This window comes from Mastigoproctus giganteus, chromosome 6 (assembly GCF_048544385.1).
Source record: "Mastigoproctus giganteus isolate SK-2022 chromosome 6, ASM4854438v1, whole genome shotgun sequence".
Lineage (NCBI taxonomy): Eukaryota > Metazoa > Arthropoda > Arachnida > Uropygi > Thelyphonidae > Mastigoproctus > Mastigoproctus giganteus.
The window spans coordinates 131,228,041-131,244,244 of record NC_143580.1 but is presented as its reverse complement, the minus strand read 5'-3'; the positions used below and the strand labels follow the sequence as shown (position 1 = coordinate 131,244,244).

The window sequence follows — 16,204 nt, the reverse complement described above, 5'->3', positions numbered from 1 at the left end:
AGCAGGTATGCCTCTGCAGTCTTCAAGAGGCGCTGGTATCATCTCCCATGTTTGATTCTACAAATGAGAAATCCAGACCAAACCTTCCTGAAACCTGTTTCTCCTCGCATCAGCTTTTCCCTCATCACCGACCACAACCAGAACTGAATGAATATCTAACTGGATATCTTGCTCGTAGTAAATACGGCACTGATCTGAATGCACCACCATACTCACTCTTCAAGGTAACCAGGGAATATACCCTGGTGGGATTTGAAACCCTTCTGGTGGTTGATGTCTGCTCTGCTACACCACCCTGATCAATCCATCAGAAAAGTCTCCTGCAACGGTGAATCAACACCTCTATAGTCAAATTCAACAGATACCCCTTACTTTCCAGATGACTCCTAGCTATACGCAGAACTTCTACTCATGCTTTTACATTTTTTTTCCTTCCCCATACCACGCCCTTCTCTAGGGACATCTCCATCTTGTACTAATTTTTTTCCATTGTTTTCGCCTTGAAGGTGCCTTCTGCTCTGTAACCTCCATATTTATTCCCTGCCTTCATCTTTCCTGTAAAATGGTCTTTCTGCAGGCTCCCTTCACGGTACGAGAGTGCGCAAATAGTCGACCTACGTAGCATAAATAAGATGTCAGTGGTTCAATAGGTAGTAAAATTCCCAGCGTGATGGGTAAAAGGAAGGATTTATCGAACTTTTATAAAGGACGGATTGTGGAAGCTCGACAAGCTGATGGCTTGATTTCCCAAACGGCTGAACTGGTGGGGTTTTCGAGAGCCACCGTAGTTAAAGTGTACCAAGACTGGCGTCAAAATGGTCAAACAACAACCCGACGGCAACACTGCAAAGGTCAGCGAAAGATTGATGTTAGAGGTGAGCGCCGGGTCCGACGACTCGTACAGGTGAACAGGCGCAGCACTGTTCAAGAATTAACTACCCAATACAACATGGGCCAACTCGGAACAATATCTGGCATGACCATGCGTCGCACGCTCGCACATATAGGCTATACCAGCAGACGACCCCTAAGGTATCCTCTCCTAAGCAAGGTTCATCGGCGTAAAAGACTCGCCTGGTGCAAAGAGCATGCACGTTAGAAGTCTGGAAGAAGGTGTGCTGGTCGGATGAGTCGCGTTATTTACTGCACACCGTGGATGGTAGTGTACGGATTTGGCGTCAACAACATGAGGCTCTTCATCCATCATGCATGGTATCAAAAGTGCAGGCTTGTGGAGGCGGTTGTATGATGTGGAGCATGTTTCACTGGCAAGAACTTGGACCCCTGGTGCATGTGGAACAACGTATCACTGGTCTCCGCTATCGTCAACTGCTTGCTGACTCTATACACCCCGCTAAGTTACACTTTTTTTCCGAATGGCGATGGTGTCTTCCAAGATGACAATGTGCCGAGACATCGGGTACTTGTTGTGCAGGAATGGTTTGAGGAACAGAGTTCTGACTTCCAGCACATCGATTGGCCTCCGAATTCCCCCCCCCTCCATTATCAATTCCATAGAGCACTTGTGGGACACTATGGAAAGGCATATCAGGCTTCTGGATACGCTAATCACGTCCATACCTGCATTGCTGACCGCATTACACACAGCTTGGTTGGCCATACCTCTAGAGTTATCTCAACAGAAATAACTCGCCTCCCATTGTATAACATTAGCCAAAACTCCTTGTACCTTCACTGTCCAAATGAACTCCATCTTCACAAAATATGTTCTGTCTAGTAACCAGTAACTTAGTTTGGGATAAGAAAGTGTTCTTATACCCTTTCCTGTCTCAAACTGCTATGTCTGGAACCTAGCTTCGACGTGGTGACGAAGTTGAAGTGTTTCAGGCTTTAAGTGTTCATGTTCAGTAAATTAAATGCAGACAGCATCTGTACTCTTTCTGAAATGACACTCACAAGGGATAATAAATTTAAATTCCCAAACGGCGGTTGCAGAACCTCTCGAAATAACAACCTCTGTTGTCGAGAGGTTGATGATTTTTCTTTTCCCTTTGTCTATGCAAATTGTGGTGCACATCCCCATGGACGAACAGAAGCAACGAAGACTGTCGTCGTACGAAGATTTCATCCAGACTTGTCAAGACAGTCCTAATTTCTTAGATTGTATTGGCACTGAAGATGGGTGTTTCAGTACGACCCAGAGAGGAAACGTCAGAGCATGTAGTGGACTTCAAAAGCACTAAGGCCCAAAACGTTTCGTTTACAGAAGACCAGGATCAAGATGAGGCTGATTACATATTTCGACAAGCATGGTGTGATTCACAAGGAATTTGTACATAGAGATTCAATGCTGCGTTTTACGTAGAGGTACTTTCCAAACTATTAAACACATTTTCCTGGTGAGGCCACAATTTCGAGAGAACAGCAGCTGGTTGTTGTTGTTTCACGACAATGCCCTCTCCCATTCCGCACTTTTTGTGAAGGCATTTCTGAAGAAACATGGTATTGTATAGATCAACCATCCATCCTAACCTCCCGATTTAGCACCAGCGAACTTCTTCCTCTTTCCCAAGGTGAAAGCTGCCCTCAAAGGAAAGAGATTTCAGGATGTTAAAGACATAAAGGACGCCTTCTGATTCTTTTCACAAACTTTTATAACGCTGTAATACGTGCATTCAACCAGGTGGTAATTACTTTGAATAAAAATAAAACTATTCTTGAGGTGATTCACTTTGTGTTCCTTTTATTGCACTAGTCCGCAAACTTTATTTCCACACTTCGTGTTAGACTGTGGTATTCTTGCGCTTTATTGACTGGAGAGAATTATTGGAAATGCATTCGCTATCGGAAGTATTCAACGGCTTTATCCTGAAAGCCACAAACGCATTTGTTCTAGTGGAGGACTGCCTCAAAAGAAAGATTCCAAAATGGCGGCCAACAGAGGTTAAGGATTTAATTGAGAAAAATAAAGAAAAAAAGAACGGGCAACGCTATCACGAAACATCGATATATAAGAGTACAGTATTATAAATTTTATGTAATAAAACCACTGTGGGATAAGGTAGGCGAAAGCTGAGCATGAGAAATGATTAGAGAGAATTAAGAATGGATACAAGGAGTACTCGCATACAAGAATGTCCACCTCAAGTGGCAAACGAGTCTAATATAATATTGCAACGATATTTGCAGGCGAAAGAATGGACGAACCACGAGAGAAGGGCGACAACGAGATAGATCTCTTTTCAGTGAATGGCATAACTGATGACGCTCTATGCCCATTATGGACAAGAGTTCACATCACATGGATACTAAGGATTAGTATATGAATAAAATTTTATACATATTTGGTTTTATGAAATTGCTTTTCTTATTATGTTAATATAGAGAATAGCACTGTATAATTAATTGATACAGTTGGTTCATCTAATAGTCAATACATAAGTTAGAGAAAAAAATTGATTATTCATTACTTGCGGTAATGAATGATTAAATCATTCATTAATTACGGTAATCAGTTAATCTGAAAGGCTGTCATTTAACAAACAACAGCTGTTATGAAATAGTCTGCGCAGAAGATGGCGAAACAATTTTCCGAGACCAAAGAGGTTATCCAATAAATAATCTAGGATAGGCAGTAACACGCAGGTTAATATCCATTAGACTCTCTCTCTCTCTCTCTCTCTCTCTCTCTCTCTCTCTCTCTCTCTCTCTCTCTCAAACACACACACACAGTGGGTATCAGCTGGGGCACCCTCTGAATCGTCCTAAATTAAAATGTTTGATGCACTTTTGATTGAAGAACAGCCAAATTAATTTTACTGCAAGGGCGATAGAATGCAAGTATGTTGATATCTGAATCACGATCTTATGGTAAGACTAGCATTTGAAATGGGAAGAATATATCCGTTAAGTTTATGTAAGAGAAACAAGGAGCTATAATGTTGGTGTAATCCGCAGAGCAGCAAGAAGAACTCGATAACAAGACGTTCCCACATTGGTAGAGAGAGAAATTATTTCAATCAAGAGCATTACAATGATAATGAGTCGTTTAGGATCAAAGAGCTTCAGAAGACCCTGAATTCCTAAGTATAAAGCGAGTGCAACAGTTCGGTTCCTCTGCGGGAGCCGAGAATTCCAGTTTGCCCAGAACTCTGCAAGGACTAACTTAATTGTAGCGGGGATTGCACATGCCCAGATTTCCGCTGCATAGGGAACAGGCGAGTAGATTATGGTTTTTATGTACCTTCTAATTATTGTGGAGACCATGACGATTAGGAGGTGCTGTTTGACAATCTAAGACTCCTTTTACGCGACGGATTTAAGGATGTCGATATGCTGACAAAACTGAAGTTTTGGATCCAAATGTTATTCCAAAATCTGCATGAGTTAATACAGTCTGAGTGAGTCGAAATGTCTATGTTTGGAGCAACCAATGATGGGGAATGATTAAGAGAAAAAAGATGATTGGTTTCTATTTCATCGGATTGACACGTAGGCCAAATTGCCTCAGATAAGGTGCAATTTTCAGAAGACTGAAATTTATTGCAATAGTGATCTCAGTGAGATTCATGTCTGGAGTGATTAAGGTGAGAATCTAAAATCATCAGTATAATCGAGATCTTAACTGTTCCATCGGTGGAGTAATCAGGCCATGAATAATAACCCAGAAAGAACTCTTCCCTGAGAGCATCCCCAGTACAAAGACTTTTCCGTACGTACTTAGTTGGATAATTATATTGCGAAGGACAAAGAAAAGAGAGAAAACTTACACAGCCTCCCAAAACCTTATAGTGAGACTCGAAGAGACTGAAAAATGCGGGAACTTCAGCATCATCAAAAGGCTGCATGCGAGTACGTCAGTCCACTGGGAATGTTAATGACGTCATTATTAGACTCCGGTACGATAATCTAGGACTGAAGAAGCTCCACTGCTTCACAAAGGAGGTGCAAAAGACATGGCTACTACAGACTTATGAGTTTGACTTCACTGGTGGGGTGGGTAAGATCAAGGAACGTGTGGTTATTGATACGGGGCAGGACAATATCGACAGGAATGGTATCCCTGATGGATCACAGTATGTGGGTATAGATCATACTATAGTTAATTATTATGACGAAGTCATCGAACAGTTAAATACAAGGGGTAACGTTGGCATTATTTATTTACCTTGATTTCATTAAGCTTTTGATGTGATTCCTCAAGAAACGCTATTATATATAAATAAATATTATTGCTAATATCTTTCTTTTGATCAAGGGCTGGCTAATATATAGGTGACAGGCGATAGTGAAAACAGACATTCTTCAAGATGGACCAGCTTAGCAAGTGAAGTCCCTTAGGTATGAGAGGTGGGACTGTCAAAAGGTGTTTCCGATTGAAAGGCAGGAAGGGTAGTTACAACAGATCCAAGGCAAGTTGCTTCTAATTGACTTGGATTGGTTGCAGATGTGATCTGAAATACGGAAACTGAAGTTTAAATCTTATAAATGCAAATTTTGCTTTGAGGAGCAGAAATCAAGGAGTAAAAAAAAAAAAAAAAAAAAAAAAAAAAAAATATTAAGGAGTACGTATGTATAAACTACACGAAAAAGACTTAATTGCTTCTGGAAGAAAAAGACAGAGTTATGATACAATTAGATATGGTATTTACCCATGCAGTGGAAACAGGCAGAGAGGAAACTATGATTTTATAGGATCCTTGCAAGTAGGAAAAAGGATATCACTTTCCATCTGCATAGGATAACGGTGAAGCCTCAAATTGAACATAGTATTTCGGTGCAGAGGCCGCACCTAAAAAGGAAGCACAGCTCCTAGGGAGGATTCAAAGAAGGGCGACTAGACTTGTGAGAGGAGCTAATCGTGTTCACATGAAGAACCGTTCGGAAAGCTCGGTGTGCAAATCTTGGCAAACTATAGAACCCCGGGAGTACCTAATTGTGTTGCACAATGCCCTGAAAACAGTCACCAAAATGATTAAAAATATATATTCTCACTGGTAAGCCGGACAAGAATCAGGAGGTCAAAAATAAAATATTGTAGGGAGTAACAGAGTTGGTTCTCGTGAAGTTTAACTTGGAGGTAGTATACTGCAGATCACTGAAATAAATTATCTGTCATGGTAGGCGAGGAGAAATTCAAAGCGGGATCTGTTTGTTTCTTCTTCGCGATGGTAGTTGAGCAATTGAATTTTTTTATTATTTTTTTTTTGTGTACATATAAAAATAAATTCTGTTTATACTCCGGGACGACCACACGGTCAGAGGAGTTCACAAGGTAGAGAAAATACAAGAAACAACATTGTATTCAACAGTCACGGGCTTCAACGCGGTTCACTCGGTGGATGTGTACTTATGAACCCGCGCACTTGACCACTCGGCTACGGCGTCTCTTTGGCGGCATCTCCAAAATTTCGGACGGTAATAAAATCAATTTGTCAAAATTTTGCGATGCGGAAATGACGTCATTAGACGTAATTTCCGTTTCATATCAAAGAAAAAGGAGTCGGGAGAGGAATTCGCACAAAGGATCATGGGATATGATGTTGGAAGTATCAGAGCTGACATGGCATAAACCAGCTAGTGGCTTAAAAATGTTTATGATTCGGTTCATACCACTTAGATGGCTTTAGGCTAAAGATTGCCACCCGTGGCAGAAACCTTATGGTAACCAGAGAAATGGATATCTTGAGGGCAGTGGCAGTGATCTTGGATGTGCTCAGAGCTGGCTTAAAACAGCTCTCAGCACATCCAAGATCATTACATTACATGCGCGTCAGCCTTACCAGTTGAAGCGTATGTAATATAGGCGTTACAGTACCCGTCTGTATTACTGAAGCGGTTGTATATTTCCATCAAGAGGGGGAATCAAACGTTTTTCTGCAACCAGCTGGGCAGTTCAAGAATATTTGATTCGGTTCGCGGTTGGGAGATAACAGACTCCAAATTACACATGAGTAAAATCTTTTGCTTGTCATTGGCCATCCTCATTAAGTTGCAGAAGTCCTCGCTTGTCATCAAGTTTTCGCGTTTCTTGGCAATTGCGCTGAGTCGGTTGAGCGTGGCGATTCTCATTCATCTAGCCGTTTGGAAGATTGTAAAAGTTTCGAAAGGGGGCTTCTTCTCGCAGTCGCGTTACAAGGCTATGCAGGTCATTACCACATGCTTCATCAGGGTCAACGTCGTCGTCTTGACACATTGTCTTACATATTTCAATCGTTTTGTGAATGTCCAAGTCCGATTCGTACAATTTACGATCTAGTATGAGCTCTTCATTGTCGTCGTGGATCTTGACATATTTCATCTCTGACAGTATCTGTTTCCTCATTGCGAAATGGAATGTGCAGCGTTACCGTCTCGCCATTTACTGTCGTTTCATGCAGATCTCGTAGCACTGCATGTGTAATTTGCGACAAAGCATGATAGAGTAACACGATACTGTGATACTAACAATACAAATACTTTTATTGTTGCAATGATACTATTCAACAAATGGCTACAATCAAATGGGTAATTATGCTATTGGCCTAACCTCTTCCAAACGAGGCGCCTCCGTAGCCAGGTGGGAAGGAGCAGCAGTGCATAGCACACGCTTCTTGATTAGACCGGGGTTCGAGCCCGTCACCACCAAATACGGAGGATGTGGAAAGGTCAGGGAATGACCACCGCATATCCCGGAGCAATATGGCCTTAGCTGTTAATGCTCCTAAAAACCAAACAACAACATCTTCCAAACGTTGATTCGGTAGAGTAAGCAGTGGGCGTGTGTATCCTATTTATCACTAACATTGATTCGGTAGAGAAAGTAGTGGAAAGTAGCGTGCATGAGCATAAATTACATCGTTCATGATTCAAATTTAGTAGGTGTCGTAAAAGATGTTTACACATAAAACATCTTTCGTGAATACAGGGCGCGCACGCGATTTTTTTTTTTTTTTTTGTTTGTTTTTGGCAACTGTCTGCGCGGTAGCACTGTGGCATCGTCACAGTTCTCTCACCAGTGAAAGAGGCCTGGTTAGAATCCCCTCAATGAGGCGAGTAACTTTCATGGCCTTTTTTTGTTCCGTGACTCAGTTAGTTGGTCTCAGATGTAGATAACAAGGGTTCCTCCCATAAACTCCGGTTTTTCTCCTGCAAAACAGGAAAATCGACAACAGAACACACACAATTCACGAACATAATATACTTGAGGAGTTAAATGAACTTTCCGGGTAACCCTAGTGCGACCATTTTTTTTTTTTTGCAATGCATAAAAATTTCACTTCCTCAATCTGTCACGGATAACACGATGGTTATAATCACCAGTCTTTCATATCGGGTGGAAAGAGCACGAGTTCGATCCGGCCAGTAATCGAAGAAATTTTATGAGCTTTTTTATAACATGGCTAAGTTAGTGAGTCTTAGATGAGAACTGCAGGGTTCTCCCCCTCCGGGAAAGTCGGGTTTTTCATCCTGCAAACCGACCAAAAAACACATTAGCATAGGAATATGATGCAAGAAAACAAGCTTATATAGCATCCGCCAAAAAAAATCCCATTTGCTATAAAAGTTCGTCCAGTTCTTCCTTGAATTTATTTAATCTATCAACTTCCACAACGACAGATGGAAGTTTGTTCTAGCAATCAACTACCAGCTGGCTAAAGGCAAATTTCCGCACATCTTATTCCACAAGTGCCTTTCTTCAATTTTAATTTATTCCCCCTCAGGTTCGTAATCTCTGCAAGAGGAAAAAACCCATCAGAATTGAGCCTGCTCAAACCATTCAAGGCCTTATACACTTCAATCACATCACCTCACAGGTGCCTTGTCTCCAGACACTACAATTTGGAGAACTTAATCCTTTCTTGGTAAGACCGCTCCTTCGTTCCCCTTCTCTGTTACTCGTTCTAACAACTTTACATCCTTCCTAAAATGAGGTCTTCAGACCTGTACGCAGTACTCAAAGGGCAGCCTGCCTTATACAAAGGGATAATCACCTCCTTATCCCTACTAGCAAAATTCCTGTATATCATTTACAAAACCCCATGACCTGTTCTGACTGCCTATCTGCACTGCTTAGAAAACTTCGAATCAGAAAACATGCAGTACAAGATACTCGCGCTTTAGCCTTAGCTGCTTGCTTAATACACACCCAACCACATAATCAGTCACATCAATTAACATTTTACTACTAAAGTAAAATGTGAAAGAAATGAACTAATCGTATCCCTTTTCTGTGCACCTTTTCTTTTTGATAGTTACCAGAATGAAAAACTATTCGTTTGCAGGATGAGTTTCGTGCGATGAATAGTCCTCGAAAAACCTTAATATCAGTCGGGACGAGAATGACTAACTTACCCCAGCTTGAAAAGTACTCATTAAGTTCCTTGCATTAAGTTCCGGACCTTTCCACGGTTGTTACCTAAAACTTTTCCGTCACCGAAATGTGCCTGAGAAGAAAAAGTGTTATATACTGGTACTTTCAATCATCACTTTTGCTGGGTAGAGTTTTTCAGTCTCTTTATTCAAATTTCTAAATTTAACTTAGCTTAAAAAATAATGGTGTGAAATGTATAACTGTCCTCAGTTTTCAAATTTATGATTGATATGGTAATATATACATATATATATATATATATATATATATATATTTTTTTTTTTTTTTTTTTGCAGGATTTTGTTAAACTCCTCCTTCAAGGTGCCATATAAAGTTTTGGTGATATGTTGCTCATTAAACAGAGAGAGATTTCGAAACGTACAACAAGAGAGGAAGGCTATATTTTCCTTGCACATTCTAGTGTTTACACAGGTACTGTCCTAAGTTAGATAAATGCGTACCCTATTAAATAATCAATACCAAAATTTCATATATATATTGTACAGTAAACAACACAAAACGATGTATGTACACTACCTAGCCACTTTATTATTATTAAAATCAGTTTATTTCCCAAGAAACCTTGGGTCAACCCGGGACGGTTCTGTGCCAGAAGGGTGTGAATATTTACAGACTAAGGTGCGAGGAACACATGTACAATACACAAGAGTACATGCGTACTCGACCAGAGAAATTTACAGGATTAAATATACAATTGCACTTTATTAAGATCCCTGTGATAGGAACTATATGAAGTCTCCCAAAAATGTGTATATCGAAGAACTCATGGTTTGTGGTGTATGTAAAAGAGAGAGAGAGATCTTTATTGCAACTAGATGAATAAAATATAGATAAATAAGTAAAGTTGCAACTGTCCCGTCACAGCCAAAGCCCAGGGGCTCACATTAGTTCATGGTGTACACAACAAATAAAAAATAAAATTAAAAAAAAAAAAAAAGTAACATGCTATTGTGATTCCTTACATAATCCAGTATTAACTATATTTACATGCTTTATCACGTAAGGTTAAATTTACTATAATATACACGAATGGCACGCATACCTTCTCTGTGAAGGCGCATCGATGGGCTCTTGTTTAAAGACGCGTGTTGAGACTTCGCCCCCACACTAGCAAACGAGTTTTGCCGTAGCACAGGAGAGCTTCGCAGATAGTGTGAAGAGGAACACGAGCCTGTTCTTATTGGCTTCTGTGATTCGGGCGAGCTGCTAAGACTATTTTCTTGTATGTTTTATTGGTGCAGAAATGATTAAAGTCCGCGTCGAGGTGCTGTTAGCATTTGATTTGGGAGGAAGCGATTTGAGATAAGAAGTATCAGTTGCTTCGCGCAGAGCATCGGGGTCGACCGAAGTTCTGGCTTGGGTATTCGCCAGTAACACGAATCCCAAATGGACGGTGTTGAGATTTGGTCTGTGACCATCTTAACTGTGGGTACCAGTCGCTGTACTTCAATAATTTCAAGAAGTCGCTACATCCCCGGTGAAGTAGCTAAGGTTGTGAGTACTATAAAGGAACGTGCTATAAAGCCATGCCATTTTAACTAGGGCCCATCACCATCAATGGAGAAAGGAGAGGATCTCGCGGACTTCCAAAGAGGTATGCTTGTTGAGACACCTTTAGCAGATGGGCAGCTGCACTTGTCGAGTGTTCAAGGACTAGTATCATACGAATGTATAACGAATGGAAAAACGTTCAGAAAATCCCTGAAGAGTCGGGTAAGTTTAATCATCGCCAAACGACGGGATAATTAACGTCTCCATTTAATGCGGACTTTAAAATGCATCAGCGGTAGCACCACACGAATAATTTTACAAAAGATGGACTGCATTCTTCGCAGGGCTCTTCGCGTGGTACAGCTATTTTTACAGAAACCACTAATCTCAGACATTCTCTCACTCGGATTCCATTCCGAGTACTCTGTGAAGTACAGACACTTCAATTAAGTTTCATTATAAAATAAATAAATAAATTTTCTGTTTATACTCCGGGACGACCAAACGGTCAGAGGAGTTCACAAGATAGACAGAATACAAAAAACAGCACCGTAGTCAGTGGTCACGGGCTTGAACCCCGGTCACTCAAGGCACGTGTACTTATGCACCCGCGCGCCTAACCACTAGGCTACGGCGGCCTTATAATTAAGGGTTATTCAAAAAAAAAAAACAGAAGCATAATTTTCTTCGCATTGTAGAAGGAAACAAAACCCTGCAAGTGTTACAAAGTTGGACAGGAACATCCACCATGCTATAGACTCAGAAGACTAACCTTCAGGGCTTCTTGCGATTATCAATATATGGTAAAAGACTGTCGTATTAGGGTAACCGAGAATATACCTCATCCATTCATGTGTATTATGTCCATAAAATGCGTGTGTTCTCTGGTCGATTTGCTTGTTTTGCTAGGCGTTAAACCAGAGTTTCTGGGAGGAAAAACCCTGCTATCCTCACCTGAGACTGACTAACGCAGCCACGAAGTGAACCAAGCATATAAAAGGCCCGTGAGTCATTGACATGATTCGAATCTAGGTCTTTCCCACCGGTGGGAGGACAGCGATTATAACCACTGTGCTATCCGCAAAGACAAGACCCAGATGTATTATTTATTTATTCTACTATGCGGTATTACTGTACTCAGCTTATCTAAGCGGTCATTTTGCCCTTGATGGTCCGTATTTGCCGAACGCCCGAATAAAAGCACTGCTCCGCAATGCATCAACTGCAAAAGAAGGAACAGAGACTCAAACCACTCTGTACGGGACGTCTCTTGTCCCGAGCAACAAAGAGCTCTAGACATACCAAGATCAATGACGTTTAATGGGTATTCCTTCTGACTCCATACGATCAACTATTTCTGGTGATGCCATTTCATATAATGATATCTCAGTTCTACAATTGAACGCTCAGAAATCTCGATCAGTAGCGAATGAGATGAGATTAGATTTTCTTAAAAATTCTTACGATATTGTGTTTACAGGAACCTTATTTTGTATGGCATCATGAGGGGCAGCGCTCCAAAATTATGGGTTTTCCTACGATGTTAAAGGCAATCTCCTCTCTGGTGAACTCTCCGAAAACAGAAATCGTCATTTTCAACCCGAATCTTGATATCACAGTTATAAACTCCCTCTGTTCACAGAATTCTATTTGTGTATGTATCTCCTCTGTCATCAAAACTTCTTATATCATTTCCTTGTATTGTCCTCCTCCTGACGACATCCAACTGGCTCTGAATTCTCTGAATGTAGCTCTCGAAAAATTGTCCTCTGCACCAATTATCGTAACAACAGATGTGAACGCCAGATCCCCTCTTTGAAACAGCAATACGACGAACCCGCGTGGACGGCTCTTGGAAAATTTTATCCTCTCTCATAACCTATGTATCTTAAACAAACCACAGCAGCCCAGCACTTTCTTCTCTTTTTTGGGTGAATCGAATATCGACTTGTCTTTATCGACATCAGGAATTGTTAAATACATACATAATTGGACGTTCTGTGATGATCACACGTGTAGCGACCATAGAGCGATCTCGTAGATACTCTAAGAAATTTATAAAATGGCCACTCTTCCATGCTTCTTTACGATTAGCCTTCAACGAGGACACCCTTGCCTCCCTGAATCAAAACGAGTGCGCTTTTGAATTAGAAGGAAGAAAAATCGAGCATTTTCTGTACCCTGGTGGAACTTCCACCTGTCTAACCTGAGAAAAGAGTACATTGTGCCAGAAGGCTATTCAGCGCCTTCGCTCCTGGTCGGAGACCATTGTTACCAGACTAAAGAGAGATTATCGTGCACTGAAACAGGAAGATAATAAAGAGATCAATAATCAAAAGGTTCTAACGTGGCAAGAGTTTGTTGGCACAACTGGAAATTCTGACACATGGGGTCTTATTGTTCTATACAAAATCTCTAGAGACAAATTAGTTACAAATGAGGTCTACAACTCTGTAATGTGATAACTCGGAAACTTTTACTTGAACTGACACTGTTAATGGTATTCTTGACGGCTTGTTTCTTGTCGATGACTGTTCCTCTGATAATCACTTTCAATCAACTGTTCGCAAAATTAATTCTGAATATTCCACGAGCCTGGAAACAGACCTTTTTACATTATCTCAGTTGCAGGCAGCACAGAATAAAACTCAGCTTATCCAAGTGTCCTGGATTGGATTTGATAGAAAATGTTGTAATAAACAAGTTTGGTGAATTGTTCCCTAATGTTCTTTAAATTTTTTTAACAAATATCTGCTAAATGGTGTCTTCCGCATTTGTGGAAAACAGCCCTGGTGAAGCTCATCAAAAAGCCGGGCAAGTCACCTGCAACATCCAAAATCTTTCCGTCCGATTTCCCTTCTTCCCAACCTAGGTTAGCTATTTGAGCGAATGCTTTATCATAAAATTACAGATTTATTTCATGATCAGGAATCATTTTCAACTCACCAATTAGGGTTTATCAAGAGAAAACGTGAGGACGCTTTATTAAAACTAAAGAAACATGTTAAAAACTTTGACTTCAATTATCATTTAGCTATCTTCATTAAATTTGAAGGTGCGTTCAATTATCTGTGGTGGAAAAATGTATTCGAAGCTCTGCGTGCTCTTAAGTGTTCGATGCAGCTTTATCAGGTCATTCGGAATTACTACAGGGACAGGATTATCCAAGTAGCATCCAAAAATCAGACAATTAGTAGGTCTCTCTCGCGTGGATGCTCTCAAGGATCTGTCCTGGCACCTCTGTTTGGGAACATTGTTTTTAATAGATGGCTTATGGAAAATTTGAGTTTACTGTCCTAATTGCCTAAGCAGACGACTTGTTTCTTATTGTTTCTGGAGGTTCAAGAGCTCAGCTTGAAATCAGAATGTCTACGGTCCTTCTGGACCTAATTGCTTGCACTGAACAAACAAGCTTACTATATCTCAGGAAAAAACCAAAATGATGTCATTTAACCATCAGTTTAATCTGAATCGCCCTATTAGTATTAAGATTGATGGCAAACAAATACCCTACGTCCATAACTTTAAATATCTTGGTGTCGTGCTAGATGACCGACTAGTCTTCACGATACACATCAAAAATCTTCTCGAGAAGGTCAAGAAATTTACTATAGCTATAGTGAGTGAGAATTTCGAAATCTGACTGGAGTCTTGGCAGGAAGACGCTCTTTCTCTACTACAAAGCTGCGTTTCTTCCAATTGTCGCTTATGGAGAACCATAAGCTACAATTGGAAGGAACGCACTCTAAAGTCACAATAATAAACTCTCTGAAACCACAGTGGTTAAAAACTGTAAAGTTTTGACTTAAACTGTACTCTTTAACGCTCAATGCTGCTTTGCATGCTACGTGCCTGCAGGACAGTTTCTAGGGATGCCCTACAAGTAATAGGTGGGACATTGCTGTTAGATCTTCATCTTATATTTAGATAAGATGAAGTTATCATCTCAAGCACGTATTGCAACATAAAAATTTTTATCGATAATGTACTGTTTGCTTCTGATCGGCAAATTTCATCTTGGTTCTCTGAAAATATCTACACATCTTTTTTCGTCACCGGGCACGGTTCCATCAAAACCAAAAATTGTTCAGTTAGGTTTGGAAAATAATGACACTTGCCTTTGTCAGCAGCGAGAAGACTGGGTGCATGTTGTCTTCCACTGCCCGTATTATTGTGTAGAAATTCCCTACTGGAAAAGTTCCGCAGTTCTCGCCTGACAATGTAAAAATTTGATTGAAACTGTCCAATTTCAACCATTCTCAACAGTTTTCTGTTGACGTTTTCAGCAAAAGGCTATTACTGACAACTTCCACGATGAGTTCCAATGAACATCAATATGAATGGATGCTTTCTTCTCGCCCTGCTTGCCTTTCAGGATTATCTTTAGTACTGAGACTCACGAAGCCTTCAGTGACTTATTTTTTATTATTATTATTATTTTCTCTCTAGTTTGGGCAACTAGAGAAGTCTGCTGGCATCCATCGATTTAACACTGCCTTCAGTGGGTGCGGGATCTGCCCCTTTTTCGGCAATTAAATTAACACAGGCCCATCTCCTCTTGCTGAGGATGGGTACGGATTTGCTGCTGCCCGGTTAAGGTGGCACATACAAACCACGCGTGATTTACATTTGACCAAACTACAGCATTCTGTAAACAATACGACGATAACTGGAGGAGTTGAACTCTGTTCCAGGCGCCGCCGCTACACTGAACGATTACATGTACACACCCATACATGTTTTTCTTTAGGGTCTTTGAGTGTTTTATTGTTATTTATGGATTTGTATGAGATGGTCTATAATCAGAAGTTTCCCTGCAGAACCGAATGGTTGTATAAGTAAAGTGTTTATATATATGTTAATAAAAAAAACTGAAAATGTACTATGCGGTCACAGTCAGCTTTCCTGGAAACCTATTTATAATGCCGTAACACTGAACAATGTTGATATACTGTACAATTATCTCCAATTTCCTCGTAGATGGTCCATTCGTTCTCAATGCAATACCATGACAGTATCTGACGCTATAAAGCCCCACCGTAAGGTTGTGATCTCCAAAGTTCCAATTGACACTTGTAGGTCCACCCCGAAGATTCAAAATGAGTAGAAATCCAATCCAGGAAATAGATATCTAAACTAGGAATTGTGGTCACAAAGAAGTCAACTTTTCCTCAAACCTGAACAGTCCCAACAGTACAGTAATTAACAGTAAAGGAAAGTACCTCAACCAGTCTCCATGTACAGTCCGTGGAACCACAATAACACCACAGCATAACAGGTCATTTATCGAGGAAACAGCCACAGTGCAATCCAACAGGTTCATCGTGGAGATCTTACCCTCAACTGGAGCCCCAATTTCTCCGACACAAGCCTGCCTGA

At 40.6% G+C, this 16,204-nt stretch overlaps 1 protein-coding gene across 2 annotated transcripts in view; it reads left to right on the top strand.

Moving 5' to 3' along the window:
- dpp (decapentaplegic morphogen) overlaps nt 1-16,204 on the top strand; it is a 142,103-nt gene that overhangs the window by 68,827 nt on the left and 57,072 nt on the right. The window contains exon 2 of one of the 2 annotated variants that reach the window (XM_090376492.1): nt 9,610-9,745. The exons of the other annotated variant lie outside the window; for it this stretch is intronic. The gene's annotated coding sequence lies outside the window, so the exon portion shown is untranslated. The remainder of the gene's footprint in view (nt 1-9,609; nt 9,746-16,204) is intronic. 2 annotated transcript variants of the gene reach the window in all.